Source organism: Pinus tabuliformis, chromosome 2_2, assembly GCF_031772625.1.
Source record: "Pinus tabuliformis cultivar Carrire ecotype Pingquan chromosome 2_2, CPIR1, whole genome shotgun sequence".
NCBI lineage: Eukaryota > Viridiplantae > Streptophyta > Pinopsida > Pinales > Pinaceae > Pinus > Pinus tabuliformis.
This window is the reverse complement of record NC_142300.1, coordinates 1,255,249,777-1,255,269,292: the sequence shown is the minus strand read 5'-3', so window position 1 is coordinate 1,255,269,292 and position 19,516 is coordinate 1,255,249,777.

The following is a 19,516-nucleotide window of genomic DNA, read 5'->3' as shown; positions in this document are numbered from 1 at the left end:
CTGTTCCAGACCAACCATTGGTCGGAAAGAGTGTCGACTCCACTCGTTGCTCACTCTGTTTCGGAAGAGCATCATGCTCATTTTCTTCTCATCTCCTCAGATTCTCCTGAATTCGGAAATGACTCTCCTATCCCAGCTGATCCCGAGAGTCCCTCTTCGGTTCCTTTAGCGCAAGGGGGCAATCATACGATTCCCCCACCAAGTAGTTCAGTCGTTGCCCTGACTGGAGTCATTTGACTACATTCCACCTTCCATCCTATGTGCCATTCCAGATTACAGTAGATGCCTATGATAAGGCAATACCTGGCACTGTCTTGGATGAGGGTGCATCTGTTAGTCATATGTCTTTCACTACTTGGCAAGCTTTGGGCTCCCCACAGCTTGTGCCAGTTGCACAGAATCTATTGGCATTTGATGGAGGAACCAGCCAACCGTTAGGGATCCTCCCAAAGTTTCCTGTTACTTTGGGAGGTAAAACCGTCTATATAGACGTACTGGTTACCCAAGGTGCTCCAGATTTCAGTCTTATCCTTGGCCGTGACTATGTTTATGCCATGGGGGCCCTTGTCTCTTCACTTTTCTGTGTGGTTTGTTTTCCACATGACGGAAGAATCGTGACTATAGATCAATTATCATTCTTTAGGGCCCCAGTGCCTCCTGCGCAGTTGTCATCCCCTCCTGGTTTTTATCCACTAGTTGTATCTGCCCCACCATAGATCAACTACGTGGCCACTTATCCCGTGCCTGTATCAAGTGATGCTGCTGTCGTCTGTAGTGTCCTGGGGGCATTGGGTTCTGACTTCCAAGATGTTTTCCTTCCACCCGAAGTGACACTCTTGGAAGCAACGACTTCCTATTCATTATGATGAAGTTCGTGCGAAGCATAGTTCCTTTCCTGTGTCAAGCTCCTTAAAAAATGAAACTAGGTTTGGTCGGAGCATAGTTCGCTTTCCTATGTCAAGCTCCTTAAAAAATGAAACTAGGTTTGGTCAGAGCATAGTTCGCTTTCCTATGTCAAGCTACTTAAAAAATGAAACTGGATCTGGTCGAGCATAGTTCCTGATCTTGTGTCAAGCTCGTTAAAAAAATGAAACAAGGGTTATGAGGATAGTTCTTTTACTGTGTCAACCTCATTAAAAAATGAAACAACTCCCTTTCCCGATCGAGTCTTTTGATTAAGATCTCGTAAAATACCAGCCGAGTCTTTCCAGCATCTCGAAAGTGAACCTTCATTCCATCCACTTTTTTGAATGTAATGAAGCTTGTGGGGAATGTGCCTCTTTTTGCATCATTATGCTAGGGGCATGCAAACTCATAACAAGCATAGTTTTTCATTTCAAGAGTGTGTAAACATGAAACCAAATCCAAGCAGAGTTATCCATGGTTCAAGCTTGTGTAAAAATGAACCCATACCTAATTCACATCTTGTGATTACTGCCTATCCACTAAATTCTGCTAGAGGAACCTTGGTTGTTTCATTCCATTGCCACCATCTCTTTGACCGATCATATGCTTTCACTTGGTTGTTTTTCCTTTCCTGAGGAGCCACAACGATGAGTGGTTTTATTAGCCAGCCTCTTGACCATTACATGTTTTGAGCAGTTCCACCACTGCCGGAACCAGTTTCTACCCTTTATACCACTCGTTCCTCTAGGACGAGTCACCTTTAAGATCTTTTCTGACTCGTAAAATATGAAAAGATTGCTAAATATTTTTTCCCTTTTTGACTCGTTAAACAAAATAAAAATGGAGGTCTTCTTTCAGCTCTTTTCTGACCGTTTAAAGATGAAAAGATGCCGAGTTATTCCTCTTGACTCGTTAAACATAAATGAGAGGTGGTCATCTTTAAACTCTTTTCCGACTGTGTAAAGAAGAAAAGATTGTCGGGCCCTTGTTGTTTCAGGCTCGTTAACGATTATGAAACGACGTGATTTCGATCGTTTTTTTACTTTTTCAGGTCGAAATCACTACTCATGAAAAGTAATCCTCGATCGTAATGGTCGGGCGGTTCTTTTGAGCATTGTTTATACTTTTTCGGACTCAAGAGACACCACTTTACGAAAAAGGACCCCCCTGGAGTTTACTTTTCTGCTGTCTTTTCAAACTCTCTAAACATGAAAAGACGCTGAGTTTTCCTTTGTCAGACTCGTTAAAATTTAATGACATCGGATACCGTTGAAATGATGCCTTTCAAGCATATGTTATCCCCGTCAAGCTTGTCATCAAAAAATAACTGGGGTACTCGCCAGCAATGGTGGGGAAAATGGAACCACAATTATTGTCGTGTCGACAGTATGTCACTCTTGAACATGGCATTTGTCTGCATTCATGTCTGGGTGGGGAAATTTCATCTTGTTTTTACACTTGCCTCCATGGGTTTGGGTTATCCTTTTTGACCTCTCATCTGCTCATTGCCCCATCACCGTGACCCTTGATCATTTGATGTCAAATACTGCCAAGTCCACTGTCGTGCTGTCGATATGTTCAAGAGAAGTTGACCTCTGCAGAATACACAACCTCCCTCTGATAACTCACATAATCCTAATTCACAAAACATTTTTATCTTTCTCTCTCTTGTGTCGATGATGTGGGAAACATTATGGCCCACCTTCGATTAAGGTAACTTCCTGTCGACTTCAGCTCATTATCTAGGAAGTTGATCTAGAGACTCCCTTCAGGTGCCTTGGAGCCTGCATGCCTCAATGGCAGGTTCTTCATGTTCGACGCGAGGTTTTCATCATTGGCCTCCGATCGAATGATTCTACGGGTGTTCGACGCCAGCTCACTGATTTGCACACCGTAGATTGTACCTATAGTACCTTGAGGACCATTGTCATTATTGGTGGTACCTCTCGTGTCTGTTAACAGTTTTCATTATTGACTGGTAATCAGAGAATGTTCTTTCATGTTCGACTTGGACTCCCGTATTCGCATGCTTGAACTTGTACTTTGTTCAGGTCGAGATGGAGCGCAAGACCCTGGATTTTGTTCTTTGAGATCCAGGTTGCGATTTTGTGGATTATTATGATCATTACATGACTCATTCACTGGATGGTTGTGACCATGCCTGAGTCTACTTATTGATCCTTATTGGATGGTTGCATCCATACCTTGGATTTGGATTTTTATGTACTCTGCTATGGATGGCTGCGCCCATACCACATACATCATGTACTTGAGATATCAGTTGTACTTCTTCATGCAGGTTCTCCGGTGGTAGTGTTTTCAGTTGGCCATGTTCTTGTAAAGCATTTCACCCCTCTCTCTCTCTCTCTCTCTCTCTCTCTCTCAGGCTTCATGCTTTAGGGGGCATCTGTTACACAATAGTTTGTCACCGTCCCTGTTACCCCTTCTCCCGCACATTGGAGGACTTATTCCGGGACCTCTGAGAAGTGACATAACCTAAAAACACTTGCATTGTATCCCCTTGAGTATGTACTTCATATGCCCTGAAGACACCTTCTGCAAGATACCCATAAAAATAGCCCTTTTTCCATTGGCGCGGTTCCACTGTGTATCACTCACGCCAATGGGGGAAATCCTCCAAAGAGGGTGCCCCAGTTGGTGCTCTATATCAGAGTCGCACTCGCGCTAGCCCAGTTGGGTAAAGTTTTTAACAAACCAACTTACGAAGGTTCTTCCAAACCTATTCGTGAACTGATTCCATATTGAGCTGGGTCAGTTTGGCTTCGAATCTCCATAGGAGGAAAGTAGTTCTCCACCTCTCATGGAAGCTTCTTAGTGATAAAGCCAATCCCATGAATCTTTTGGATGACCCTAACTCTTTCTCCTCTATCTATAAAAGCTTTTCCTCTTGCCTTTGAGAAGAGAGTCTCCAAGTACCAAATTCTAAGTCTCAAAGTCTTAGAATTGCCAAGTTCATGCTACAAGGAGCCTTACTCATTCCCATGAGGCTAAATCTTAAGTGAGGAGATTCTTACCCAAGTAACCAAGGAGAGAGAGGCTTGTTCCCCATTCCCAACAAGCTTTGCAAGGCATGTGCTGCTGATCACCCAGCCAAAGGAGGATTTGACGTCAGAACTATGGTTGTATTCTTCTTTGTTTATCGATAATAGAAGACTATCATTATGGTTCCACTCTTATTGTCATTTGTGATGATGTTGAGTTATATCCTTTTTTACTGATATATAGTTGCATCTATTGGATTTTATGCTTGTGTTTGTGTCGTTCTTTGCATGTGCAGGTGTCCATTCAGGAGGATCGTGGGGATTGTGACTAGCTAGAGTAAAGAAACAGGAGCGACGACTCTTCTACAAATACTAGCGTTGGAATCCAGGTAGGCCCTCATCATCAGTATTTGATTGCAATTAGGAACCTGTGTGTTAGCGTTGTTTGATTTTTTCTAGACCCCATTTGGGCTAGTAGGGATCGTCTCTCTCCATAGAGGGGATTTACCTCCACAACACCTAGCAAACCCTAATTCTACCAGCTAGTCCTACTGACGCAAAGGAGAGAATGAAAACTACTGAAAAAGATGCCATTACTTCTATGAAGGTAAAATACATGTGTCTAGACTACCTCTATCTGAAGAAAACATCTTTTTGTATTTTTGAATAAGTTGTTAGAATTATCATGCATGTGCTTTTAACTATTTTTTTACTGTGCATAGGTGGATTGGAAAGAGGAAATGCTTGGAGGATGTCGGGAAGGTTTAGAGAGGGCCTAAGGGGTCCCTAGCACCTTTCCAGAGAGTTTCATAGAGTTTGGCTATCAAGAAACCTCATTAGTGAGCTTCTACAGGAAGTCTGCAGGGGTTCTATAGGATGTTTAGGAATTTCTACAGGATGTTCTGTAATTTTTCTACAGGATGTTCAGAAATGGGATTTTGGAGCATGGATGGAGGGAAAAAGGTGGAGGAATGAGTATGGAGGTGAAATATGGGTGTAGGGGTGTTCAAGACTTGGGGACTGGAGCTGAGGAGTGGCAAGGATGGTGGGATTTGTTCAAGGAAGATTGAAGCAATGTTGCACAAAAATTAGGGTTTTGGGAGAAAATGGAAAACGTGAGGCAAGGATTCTAACTAGAGGGTGGAGTGGATGGTGTTGATGGAGAATAAGTAGATGAAGAAGTGGTACAGGTTCTCTGCAAGTCGTTTTTCCAATCTGAACCAACAAAGACTTGTAAATTCAATGACCTAGTTACGTTGACCTAATATGCTAGCTGCCAGTAAAGAGAATGAACGGAAGTGTGACCTGCAATGAAACCATGTATTTTAACTCATGCAAATAAGAAAACGAAAGTCTAAACTTGTAACCAACTTCTACACATGAAAATCAAACACTAGTGATTGCATGGCAAAGCAAAATCAATGTTTTTATGGGCAGCAAAGTCATCCTAGTCACAGCTCCTGATCCCATTGAGGGAGAGGTGAAACCACAGATGTTTGATGGCCCTTTTCTTGAAGCTTTTTCTGTTAAAAACCTATAAACTAAATCTGAGCATGAAAAGCTATTTTACTCATAAAAAACAACCTAAATAACAAAACAAGATTTAAATCTAAATAACAGATTCTATTCTAAGAATGCAACAAAGACACATGAAAGTAAACAAAGGAGGTACTGGGTGCTTGAGATGGGCCCAACCCCAAGAGATACAACCTCCTAAGAGATATTTAGAGCTGGTGCAAAGCTGGATTCATCTTTATTGATCAAAAGAAATGTTACATTCCAAAAACTGTTCACAAGGAGAACTTGAAAATGTGCTGAAAGCAAAGCTAATCTACTGCCTAAAAATTGAACTACAAAAGGACTAAAAAATGAATAAAAAATGACTAACTAAAATGAGGCCCTAAGCCCTATTATTTATACAAATTGATGACCCCAACAGTCCTCCTAAACTTTAGGGACTCGACTACCCAAAACTTGCAGTTAACAGCAGTCCTACTTGACTTGCTTGGCTGCCCTTGTGATAATTGATTTGGTGGCCCTTGGACTTCGAGATGATGGTGGATAATTTGAGGTAAGGGCCCATAAATGAAGGGGACACCTTCCTACAAATCCTCTCCCTTGTTCTCCCACGAATTTGGCTGCCAAGTGCTCATTAAAACCTTCAATTTTGTCTCCAAATTGACCAAAAAGGCTACACAAAACACACATTAGACTTGTTGGCATAATGACTAACCCAATTCACTCTATTAGCATAAATATAATAAAAAACATGCAATAAACTAATGAGAATGGTGGATTAAGTCAAATTCGGAGGTTGAATGAGCCCAAATAATTATCCATTTTTGGGGCTCATCAATCCTCCATCTTGAGTTTCCACAACTCAAAACTCTAACCATTAAATTTCTCGATCTCTATATTTCCATTGCTCGCCATCTTCTTTCACCACTAGAATCAATCTCGCAGATCTCCCATTGAGCAGGGTCTACTGCAGGCCCGAGTGAAACCACTCAACAACAAAGGAATCCCCTTGAAGCCAAAACAACGCTGATACCAAATGTAGGTTTTAACCCCATACAGAAATTACCTGCATAGGAATTCTTAAACATAGAAAATAAACAATGTGAGAGCATAACACATAAAACACATATACACAGAGGTTTTCTCCTGGATCCCAAAAACCGGGACTACCAGATTGATTTTTCATTATATTCCTTTCAATGTTACAATACATATATACATGTCGAAGCATCCAATACCATGGACCGAAAAACATCATGTCCAAAACCATGGACTGAAAACCATAGGTAGGTTTTCCCAACCAAATATAAGGTCCATTTTTTTTTTCTTGGGGCGCTGCCCAGGACCCCGTAGAGGGGGGTTACTCACCCCCCTCAAAACCCCTGCACAGGGGGGGCTGTTGCCCCCCCTGTGATCCCCCCACTATGCAATCAGCGCAACGAAGGGGGGGCTCTTCCCCCCCTCTAACCCCCCAGTTCACTACATAGGTTAGTCATGGAAAGAATATAATACAACAAAACAAATATTTCGCCTGCTGGTCAACACAAAACTACCTTCATCTACTTGTGGGGTACCTTTTATTGTAAAAAACTTCCTTTTGGTCTAAAAAATGTTGGTGCCACTTTCCAGTGAGCAATGTCATATGCATTTCATGACATCCGTTACATTGTTCAGTCATACTTGGATGACCTTCTGGCTCATTCAACTAAATGTTTTGACCATCCAAACCACCTCTGCGAGGTTTTTCTTCGCTATCAACATTACCGTATTCGTCTTAATCCGCATAAGTGTGTCTTCTGCGTTGAATTCATAAAAATCCTTGGGTTTTTCATTTGTAAAGGTATTCGTCTCAACCCCCTCAAGGTTGAATCCATACTAAATCTCCCACCTCCTGCTTCTTTGCATCAGTTGCAGAGCTTTCAAGGAAAAGAAAATTTCCTACATAATTTTATCCCTAATTACGTTGAGGTCTCTAAGGGTTACACGCGTCTCCTTAAGCATGAAACTCCATTTATTTGGGATAACATCGCCCAAAGGTCATTCGAGCAACTTAAGACACTTCTTGTTTCTACTCCTTTGTTGTGTCCACCTGACTATCATCATGACTATTCGCTTTATCTAGCTACCACTGATAGTACTATTGGTATGGTTTTGGTTCAAGATGATGACAATGGTTTTGAGCACGATATCTATTATCTTATTTGCAACCTCCTTGACACTGAGACTCAATATGCTTATGTCGAGAAGCTTGCCTTGGCAGCTTTCCAGGCTGTCCAACGCTTTCGTCATTATATTTTGTTGCATACAATGACTGTGATTTCAGATTGCAACCTGATGACATACATTTTTTCATGCCAATTATTGGGGGGAAAGTACTTGAAATGGATTGTTATCCTTCAAGAGTTCGATTTGGATTTTACTACTACCAAGTCTAAGAAGTCACTCGTCTTTGCTGAGTTGATTTGCTCGTTACCGTCTGCTATCGCTCCCTCTCGGATAGAGGATCACATTCCGGACGACACTCTTTTCTTGATCAGTACCCTCAATCCTTGGTATGGTGACATTATTGTCTACCTCTAGACATCTTCCTTCCATCTTGATTTGTCTAAGGATGCTCAGTGACGTATTCATCACCATTCTCAGCCTTATCGTATTGTTGGAGATATGTTATACTGTCTCGGCGTTGATTTAGTTCTTCGTCATTTCTTGATGTTCGAGGAAGCTGAATGAGTCTTGAATGACTGCCACTCTGGCGCCTGTGGTGGTTGTATGTCTAGTTATGCTACTGCCCGAAAAATCCTTCGTGCTGGTTACTTTTGGCCCTCCATTTTTTTGGATTGCACTCTCGTTGTCCATTCCTATCACACATGTCATATTTACCAGCAGAAGAAGCATGCGCCACCTTCCCTTTTGCATTCTGTCATTACCGTGGGCCCTATTGCTAAATGGAGCATTGATTTTATGATCTGTAACCCTCACTCGGCCAGGGGGCATGGGTTTATCATTGTTGCCATTTATTATTTTAAAAAATGGGCTGAATCGATGCCTATATTGTCTAATGACGGTAAGATAGCTACATAATTCCTATTCAATCATGTGAGTACTAGATTTAGCGTCCCTCAAGATATTGTCACTGATCACGGTTCTCATTTTCGTGGTTATATGATGACTGAGTTAACAAACCAGTTAGGCTTGCATCATGATAGTTCGATGCCTTATTACCCTCAGGCCAGTGGCCAAGTTGAAGCCATCACCAAAGTGTTGGTTACGATGCTTCAGTGTATCATTGGAATGCACAAGTCCAACTGGCACTTGATTTTGTTTTCCACCTTATGGGCCTACCATACCTCAATGAAGGATACAACCGGATTCACACCTTGTCAACTGGTTTATGGTCTAGAAGCTACCCTTTCAATTGAATGCGAAATACCTTCTCTAAAGTTAGCTGTTGAATTTCTCGCGAATACTACTCCTGTGAAAGAGCGCCTTCTTTATATAGAGTGGCTAAACGAGACCCGTCGACTTGCTTCTTTAGTCATCGAAGCACAAAAGAAGAGAGTGAAAACTCACCTTGATTAGACTGTTAACCCTCATTCTTTCGCTGAGGGAGATTTAATCCTGCTATACGATCAAGCAAATGATAAGCTAAGGGCAGGAAAATTCAAGCTTATGTGGCATGGGCCCTATATTGTGAAACATGTTTTGCAAAAAAGGGGCCTATGAGCTAATTGACTACGAAGGAAACCCTTTGGATAAGCCCCAAAATGGGCTTTATCTTAAAAAATACTATGCATGAGTCTTTCATGCATCTGCTGTGTACATAAGGGTGCTTATCATTTTGTACATGTTTGGCTTGGTGTGTAAGTGTTTTCCACTTATTATTTCTTTTTACTTCTTGTGTAGATGTGTGTTGCACCTTATATCAGTTTCACTGTTGGTGCCTGTCGTAGTACCCGAAATCTTTCCTCCACAGCATGGGTGATCTACGATCCTAACTGTGAGTTAGTAGACCTTCAAGGTGTTTGTATAGGGTGTACCACAAATAAGTTTCTGAATATAGCGCCGTCATCGAATTATTGGCTAAGGCTGTTGACCTCAATATTCATGCATTGATTGTGAATCTCGACTCTCAGCTTATTGTTCTTCAACTTAACGGGCGTTATTCCGTCAGAAACCCCCAAATTTTAAGGTTTTATTTACGTGTTCGCTTACTGGAAAGAAAATTTGGTTATATCACATATCAATGCATTCCTAGAAGGCTAAATACATTAACTAATGCATTAGCAAACCATGTATTAGATAGAAATTTACGCAATTTATAAAAATCATAAGCAAGTATTCAAACACAATAGGTAGATGCAGTAAAACATAAATAGATGTATAACATGTGTTGCACACTGAGGCACTCAAAAAATATATGTATATGTCCAAAAAAATATATATGTATGTTCAAGTTACATCATGAGACACATGTCTCTCAAAATTTGCAGAAAACAAAAACTAGAAGTGTACTATGGATGATGCTCTCTATAGCAGACTACTTCTCGGACCACTCGTCTAAGCAGCCGATGTACCCTATTCGACACACCTGTGGTGTGTCATTGGTACTATCTGAGGATCTCTTTGAATCTTCTGTAATATGGGATCCCCTCAGTCAAGCTCTCTAGGTTACGCGCTATCTCCTCCTTAGCATCTACACCCGGAGGTGGTAGGTCGATCTCTCTAGCAACCCTTCGGGTAGTAAAAGCTAGACCTAAAGGTATTTCAGGTCCAATTTCTGTGAAGAATTGAACATAATGATCAGGTCATGTATATTTAAAATCCAAAAAACAACAAAAAGAAACAAATTACAAAAAGTTTGTCGGTCAAGATGAGTATTTTACCTCACTCATCCCACTACTCTCAAGGGGGAAGTAGCATGTCTAGGTTGCCTCTGAAGTCCATCCCTGCGTATGGCCAATCCTTGATCACCACCTACTGATGATGTAGCCACTCCATAAAGTCAGGACCCCATGACACTAGTTGGCCGCCGCCTCCTCGCGGCATTACAAGGGCCCACCGAGTTATTCGAGTCTCTCGTGGTCCTCGCCACCCCACTCGCATGTCCTATAATTGAAGGATAGGTACCAGCTCCAGCATGAGTAGTATTAAGATTGAACCATACCCAAATTGCTTTGTCTCACCTCTCTAGCATTTGTTCAATTGCCTCTTCATTTTTAGAGACATGACCTCTACCCAGTCAAACAAAGTAGGATTGAGATAGTCTAAGGCCAACCGCAGTTGAGTTTTGGTTACCTCGTGCTGGGCTTGGGAAACAACCACTCTCGTGATGGTGAATAAAACACTCACAGTGATTGTTGAGCTAATTTATGTTCTTAAATTAACGCAAGTATTTACTATCAATCCGGGTTGTTTTATTCTTGGAGGCAAACCACTATTTGTGAAGATCTAATATAATCAATGCTTGAAAGATAAATGATTAAAAACTAAGAAGAAATATATCTTAAAAACTCTTGATTCAATCAGCTTAAAAAGAGGGAACATTGGAAGAGTTCTTGACTCAAGAAATCTACTTCCAACTCAATTATTACTTCATGAATTAGAGATGATAACCAGAAACTTAAGATGCATAAATCATACATGAAAAAGGCTCTTAACTTAAGAGACACTTAAAGCTTTCCATAATAACTCATTCGTCTCAAGATATAAATCTAAATGAAAACAAACTATTTGCATGTAAATAAAAGAGACTACTTCTAATTCACCATTTCATAGAGAGAATGCCCAACTTGAACATTTGTTTCCCAACTCAATTAGATGATGAATAAACCATTAACAACTGAAATCAATCACTATTCATAATCATGATGCAATCTGAAATAAGACTTTGAAAAACTAAAGCTACCATCAACCAGATTTGCAATGAAATAAATCTAGTCTAACTTGAAAGTGTACTTAGCTTGGAGTGGGGGCCCTCCACCCTTGCCTTTCACACTTATGAAGATGATATCATAAGCTTTATATCAGCAAAACATCCATGTATTGATTAGCAAAATGAAAGTAACACAAGTCTCCAACTTAAGTCTTCACACCAAAAATATTACAGCATAAAAGTATCATATGTCAAGTGTTTTGAGCCATCAAAGTGTGGCTCTTAAATAAGAGGTTCATGAAACCAACTGATCTAAAATCACTCTAACAAACATATCTACTCTAATCCACCTATCCAAGTCGAATCCACCTTCCTCATCCCAAGAAATATGACTAATATCTTGGAATCCCAAAACAACCCTATTTAGATGGGATTTCTGGATGACTAGTCATGATTGACTAGCTCCAAAAAGGCATAATAAAGCTCGATCTGGTTGAACCAAGCATAGGTGGCTTGGTCCTAGTTCCCAAGCTTTCCATTCATGCATCCCATTCGTGCTAAGGTGGCCTGCATCCATATCAACCATAAAGTGATTACGAGAATTTCTGAAATTGCCAAAATTGCACTTAAAATCAAACTTTTATAAAAACTCTAGAAATTGACAAATTAAAGTTAAATACCTGATTATACTTCAAATATTCATTAAAATGAGATGGATGTAGTGAAAATGAAGGATAAATGGATAGTTAGATAAGTTTCTCAAAGCAAAAAGAGATCAAAACTGAAGCCCAACATCTCTCCCATGCTTATGATCAAGCATGTCCCCATGCTTGCTTGCTCCTCTTGGACCTTCTGCCCTCTGAAGTAGATGCTGTACCTGTAGCTGGTTCCCTGTTCACACAATCAAATTCTGATTCCTGCCCTGCCTTTAACATTGCTGCCTTCACCTTTTGTTTTTCATATTTAGCTTTCCACATGTTTTTATCTTTTAACCACTGAAATGCCTGTTTGGAAAGCAATTCATTTCTCCTTTTTAGCCTGCTTATTTCTTCTTGCAACTTTTCATTTGTTTTCATTAGTTTTGCATTGTCCTTTTTCTGTGCCTTGTTCTCTGATTTCAATTCCTTTTCCACAATTTTGCTTATTTCTATCTGATCTGTTAAGTCTTGGATTTTGGCCAAATGAATTTCTTTTTCAAAATCCTGAGTGGTTTTCATTAAGGATTCTCCTGCATCATTATATATGGAATCTCCTTCAAGGGGCTCTTGTGCTATATTCTGCTCTTCTGGTTTTCTAGGAGAATAAGCTTCTACTTCCTTCTCAAGATCAATAGAAGTTCTATTCCTATGAACAGACATAAAAGATGTTTCAGTCTCATGCTTGGCCATATTCCTAGCTCTGGTCCTTGGATATAGGGGAGAATTCATCATGCTTCTACTTTCCTGTTCTACCTTTTCCTGTATATCAATAAGATGTTCTGTAAAATGATTTTTATGAATGAATTCTTTCCATTCTAGGCCCTTTGATTTTACCTGGTATTCCACTAAGATTTTAATTAGCCCCTGATGATAGATTTGTGCTGACTTTGGCCTATTTTCTTGTTTCACTGATTCAATCATTTTTACAAGACTTTTGTGCAGGAAATATGGTAAATTGATTCTTTCATCCCCTTTAATATGCTGTAGTAATCTAACATGATATAAATGAGCAATGCTGTAACCACGATCACATGTTAAAAACTTCTGAACAACCAAGACTAGTTCCTTCCATGGTTCATTGAACCATTCCCTGGGTATCCCCTTAGTCCTATCAAATGTTCCTTTTCGGTTCTTTTCAAGGAAGAAAGTCCAGCCTTTCTCCTTGAAATGTACACCTTTGTGATAATTTTCCCCTATCATCGGTAACTCTAAGGCTTTGGACAAATACTCTTGAGTTACTGGGATATTGACTTCTCCTACTTGAGTTTGGTCATGACTGAAATTATGGATGAAGTCTTTAGTTATCTGATCTGAATAGCCATTAAATTTCTGTAGGAATCCTATCATTCCTGACTGATACAATTTCTCTACAGTTTCTTTGCTCCAACTCTCAATTTGAAATTTTGGTTCTACCCGGTTTGTCATGTTTTCTGTGAACCAATCAATATAATCCTCTGCTGTTACTAACTTCATTTGAACAAAAATTATGGCTATTGTTTTTAAATGAAATTGTAAAAGCAACGAGGCTTACCTTCCCCCTCTGACTCAACTGTTAATCTGCTTGACTCTGTCCTTTGTAACCTCTGCTGTCTTTCTTCTGCACAAACTCTGTTTCAAATCCCTGTTTAAGGCAAACAATCAGCTGAATATGCTTTATTAGCACATTATTCTCTGTTTGTGCACAAATGGACAAATGACTGTATAATATACAAATTATTCTCGGCCTCTCAAGAAAATTTGACTATATTACAGCAAAGTGTTCTGGCCTTTCTCTGATTTCTCAAAAATAATGACTGTATATAAGCAAAATGCTCTCGGCCTCACTGAATTCTCAAAAATGATGACTATATAAACGAGGAATTTGCTCTCGGCCTCACTGAATTCTCATCGTTTTTACAAATGTAAATACAGAGCTATAGCCTAGAGGTCTAATCACATTCGCTCGCCTCATATTCCTCACTGCTCATGTCAAACAAATGTCAAACAAATTTTTTAAAGAAACACAGTCAATGAAACCCTCGGCCTTAAGGCACAAAATAATGCAAAGTCGATTTCAATTAGGATTTGCAGTCAACGCAACAAATTTGTAGACAATCCTATGCATTTTAATGGCACAAATATATGAATATATGCGCTCAGTGAAATATGAACACGGTTGAAGATTCGTTTTGACATGCACCCCTACAGCATTCCTTTGTTCTTTTTGACAATCCCCACGGCATATATCAATGCGTTACAACTCATATATACACACAACAGCACTTTTAAAATCTCAATTTAATGCATATGTCGACATTCTGTTCGGTGCAACCGTGTATTCACAAACCCTCATGACTTTGTTTGACAACCGATGACAATGGCGCATATTGAAAACGTATACATATACATTTGAAGACTCGGCGGCTCTCGGCAAACAAATAGATGCAACTATAGTTCAAACAAACAGTGTTTATAAATACAACAACCCTCACGCTCAGTCATTTGAACTACCTCACCGTGTTGGATGCACTTGATTTCTCATTTCCCTCTATCGTGTAATGCATGCAACCAGTGATTTTAAATGCTTGGCCGATTATTATTGTTTTCACGCGACGGTCTATGCATTAACATTTAATCAATCCTTCCCTACGTGCTATATACAGAGAGTTATCCTGGATTTTTAGAGTTACCTGGCTGTCACTGGCCGCGTGGGACGCAAAAAAACCTTCGAATCCCTTCTTTCTCGGACAGTCGCACTGATGTCAAACAATGAAACCTTGTGAGTAATGGCGGACTCAATCTTATCTACAGTCGCCGAGCGAAAAGCATTCAAGTTCTCACCTTGTTTATTTGCCAAACTCGGCTTCTTCGCCTCAGAATTTCCCTTTAAAATTCCTCTCAACTCACTCCTTCCGCCTTTTGCTTTGTTTTTGGCACAAACCCGACTCTCTGAGCTCTCGGCAATGAGGAAATGGTGGTTTGAATCAACGCAGGGATGGTTATTTCATGACCGTTTCTCCGTATACCCTGCGGTTCATTGTTGGTAGACGTTGGTAGCTGGCCGTCCTCATTGACTCAGTCTCCCGACTGAGCAATGAGGATGGCCGTATGGCTGTTTGAATTACTCATTCTCCGCCGTTTCCATCAACCAATACCCTCTGACTGGTATAACACCGTGTCACCTACCGTATTATGTGTTGAGCTGTTGGGCTGCGTGGTGCATATGGTTCTTTATTCCATTCACTGCTGCTGTATTGTTGTATTACGGCCGCTTCCATACCCTTCACGATAATGATATAACGTGATTATTATCGTTCATATTACCTGGCTGTAGCACCACTGTGTGATCATTATCATATGGCGTGTGCAATTATGCCGTAAACTCATTTCCTCCATTCCATACGATGTATTCATAAAGTTTATGACTTAACTATATAACCTTTGCATGCGCACTGTTATATCATAGTTTTGGTCATATCTTTGTTTATGTCTTATTGCTCCTTTACTATCGTATGGGAATGTTACGGTTTGGTGCATTTGATATATGTTGCAATATATATATACGCCATAGTTTCACTTACCACTGCCGTTGAATGCTTACGGCCTCTCTTATATCACCATTGCATTGCATGTTCACGGCCTCACTTATATCACCATTACATTGCCCGCGGTCCTTATATTACTATGTTATATGCTGTTGATTATTTGGATATGCGCCTTAGGGTATATAGATATGTCTTTATATTATTTGCGCAATGCTTTTCATACCCATTTCCTTTAATATATACGCATTCTATATGTCTTTTGAAACATTATTAGGTTATGCTCATTTGAAATCACTTTAGCACCTTATAACCTATAATGTTTATGTTCAATGCTTTTAATAACTTTAGCGCATATTCTTATAACATAGTTTTTATAATTTAAAATGACCATGGGGTCATGTTTAAAATTATAATCCTTCTAATGCTTGACTTCATGTGCAGGTGAAAAGAGTGGTCTCAGTGTGATCTCTTTGCATTTAAAGAAACTATCTAGGGAAAGTTTATGTGAATGAAATGAAATGGAATATGAAACAGGGAATTTAGGGTATATACTGGGAATGAATATTAATGAATATTTGCAGATACTTAGTTCAATTAAATCAAAACTAGAAGTTTCTAAAAAAAAATTTGAATTTCAAGCACAAAAATGGCTTATGAATATACTCCCTTGTTGTTGTTTGTACAGGTTGAATGTTGAATGCTATGTGTTCAGGTGGAATGGAATCCAAAATGTTGTGGATAGTAGACTTTTTATTACTGCTTCTTGTTTACTATGCTCCACTTCTTGAATTGTTCAGGTCCCTTTGAATAATCTTTCATTTCAGGTCCCTCTGCAATGCTTCGGAAATATTGTGTCGATTCTATTCTGTGGCTGCTGCAACAAGTTTGCTTCAGGTCCCACTGCAATATTATTTTATCTCAGGTCCCTTTGCAATACTTCTGGAATGATTTGATCTGCTGCAACTAAGTTTGCTTCAGGTCCCACTGAATAATGTTTCAACTCAGGTCCCTTCAGGTTCTGCTGCAACAAATTTGCTTCAGGTCCAAAGTGATCAACATAATACCTTAGCTGTAACAGCTAAAAGCTTGCTTCAAGACTCTCCCTTGTTGAATGTTTGACTTGTCCTCAAGTCAATTGTGGAAAGGTCCTGCATTGAAATGATGTGAGAATAGGAAAACAAGAATAGTGAATTCATAGAGTCCAGGTTTCCCTGGTTTTCCCCTATGAATTCTTGTTTGCTTAGTGCCAGTTGCCTGGTTTTCACCAGCAAACATTTTTTTTTTTTTTTTTTTTTTTTTTATTTTTTTTTTATATATCTTTTTTTTTTTTTTTTTTTTATAGATATATATATATATTTTTTTTATTATTCTTTTTCTGAACTAGAAGATGGCAGAGCCATAATTTCCAGTCCTGATTCTTCTACCAGTTGTTTCATGAATGTCTCTTTACTAATAGGCTGATGATAAACTTTCAGCCTATGACCATTTACAACAAATGAGGTGGGGTCCTGGTCAATGGTCTTTATCCTCACTGCTCCGTTATCAAAGATCTCCTTGATTTCATATGGCCCTAGCCAATGTGTTGTAAATTTCGCCTTAAAATCCTTGAATTTGGAGTCAAATAATAAGGCCCAGTCTCCTTTCTGAAATGTCTTGGTTTTAATATATCTGTCGTGCCACTTCATTCTTTGCTCTTGTACCAATCTTGTATGCTCTATAGCTTGCTGACGATGCTCATCCAATTGATTCAGCTCCATGATCCTTTGTTGTTGTGCTTCTGTCAAGTCTATGCCCAATTCAGCTGCTAGCCTAAATGTTTGTATCTGGAACTCAATAGGCAATAAGGCTTCTTTCCCATAGACCAACTGATATGGACTAAACCCAGTTGTATTTTTCCATGTTATTCTGTAAGCCCATAATGCATCCTTTAACTTCTCAGACCAATCTTTCCTATTCAGCTGGACTGTCTTAGTCATGATGTTTTCTAAGACCTTATTTGTGGATTCTACTTGACCATTTGCTTGAGGGTGATATGGAGTAGACTTTCTGTGTTTAATCTTGTATTTTTCTGTAAGATCCCGTACTAACTTTGATGTAAACTGTGTTCCTTGATCTGTCACAATTTGTCTAGGTACTCCATATCTCACAAAAATTTCTTCAAAGAGGAATGTGACCACTGTGTCGTCAGTTGCTCTGCTCACTGCCTTGGCTTCTGCCCATTTTGTTACATAATCCGTGCATACCAGAATGTATCTTTTTCCATTTGACGGTGGATTAATGGGTCCAACGAAGTCAAGTGCCCACTGTTCAAATGGTTCAATGAGGACTTGAGGCTTGAGCAGCATTTCATCTGACATGATAGGTCTCCCTATTCTTTGGCAACTGTCACACTGTTTGACATATGCCTTAGAATTTTTGAAGACAGATGGCCAGTAATAGCCCAGTTGCAGCACTTTGTATGTTGTCTGTTTGTCTGCAAAATGACCACCACATGGTTCGTCATGACATGCCCTGAGTATATCTAGTATTTCATCTTCACGCACACACTTTCTAATCATTAGATCTGGACCAGTATAAAACAAATCACCATTCACCCAGCTATATCTAGAACTTTCTCTAACAATTTTCTTTCTTTGCTTACTTGTGAATTGAGTTGGAAATTTTCCAGATGACAAGTAATTAGCAATATCTGCAAACCAAGGTGTTTTGACTGTTATGGCAAACAGATGTTCATCAGGGAAGTTGTCTATCACAGGATTTGGGTCTTCTGGTGATTGGATACGGGAAAGAAAGTCAGCCACCTGGTTTTCTTTACCTGGCCGGTCTTGGATTGTAATGTTAAATTCTTGCAATAACAGGAGCCATCTAGTAATTTGTCCATTAGTGATGGGTTTGTTGATCAAGTATTTTATTGCTGAGTGATCTGTGTGAATAAAAACTTGATATCCTGTAATGTAATGCCTGAATTTATTGACTGCATGTATAACGGCTAACATTTCCTTTTCAGTGACTGTATAGTTTGTTTCTGCAGGTGTCAAATTCTTACTGATAAAGTATATTGCATAGTTGAACAAATTTTCTTTCTGCCCCAGAGAGGCACCTATTGCAGTGTCTGATGCATCAGTGGAAATATGAAATGGCAAAGACCAATTTGGTCCTCTAAGTATGGGTGCCACTGTCAACTTATCTTTTAAGATTTGAAAAGCATTCTGACAGCTAGTTGTCCATTGGAATTCAACATCTTTTGCTAATAATTTAAACAGGGGTTGAGCTATTTTGCTAAAGTTTTCTATGTACCGTCTGTAATAGCCCGCATATCCCAAGAAACTTCTGACCTCCTTTTGTGTTGTAGGTGGCATCAGGTTAACTAGGACTTGTATTTTAGCTGGATCCACCTTAATTCCAGAAGCGGAAATATGGTGTCCCAGCACTATACCCTCTGTCAACATTATGTAGCATTTTTCGTTACTTAATGACAGATTTGTTTCAATACATCTCTTCAAGACTTTCTCCAGATTGTTCAAGTAATCATCATATGTGTTTCCATACACTGTGAAGTCATCCATATAGACTTCTACACATTCATGGACTAGATCAACAAATATCGCAAGCACTGCTCTTTGAAAAGTTGCAGGTGCATTGCATAAACCAAAAGGAAAAACATTATATGCATAGGTTCCCCAAGGGCAAGTAAATGTAGTTTTGTCTTGGTCTTCTTTTGCTATTCTAATCTGATTGTATCCACTAAACCCATCCAAGAAAGAGAAGTATTTCTTTCCAGCCAGAGAATCTAGCACCTGGTCAATGAATGGTAGAGGAAAATGGTCTTTCAATGTAGCCTTGTTTAATTCTCGGTAATCTATACATACCCTCCATTTTCCGTTTTTTCTTTGGTACAACAACCAGTGGTGAAACCCATTGACTATCTGAAATAGGATAGATGAATCCAACATTTAGCAGTTTTTGCAGTTCTTCTTTCACTATTTCTTTCATCAT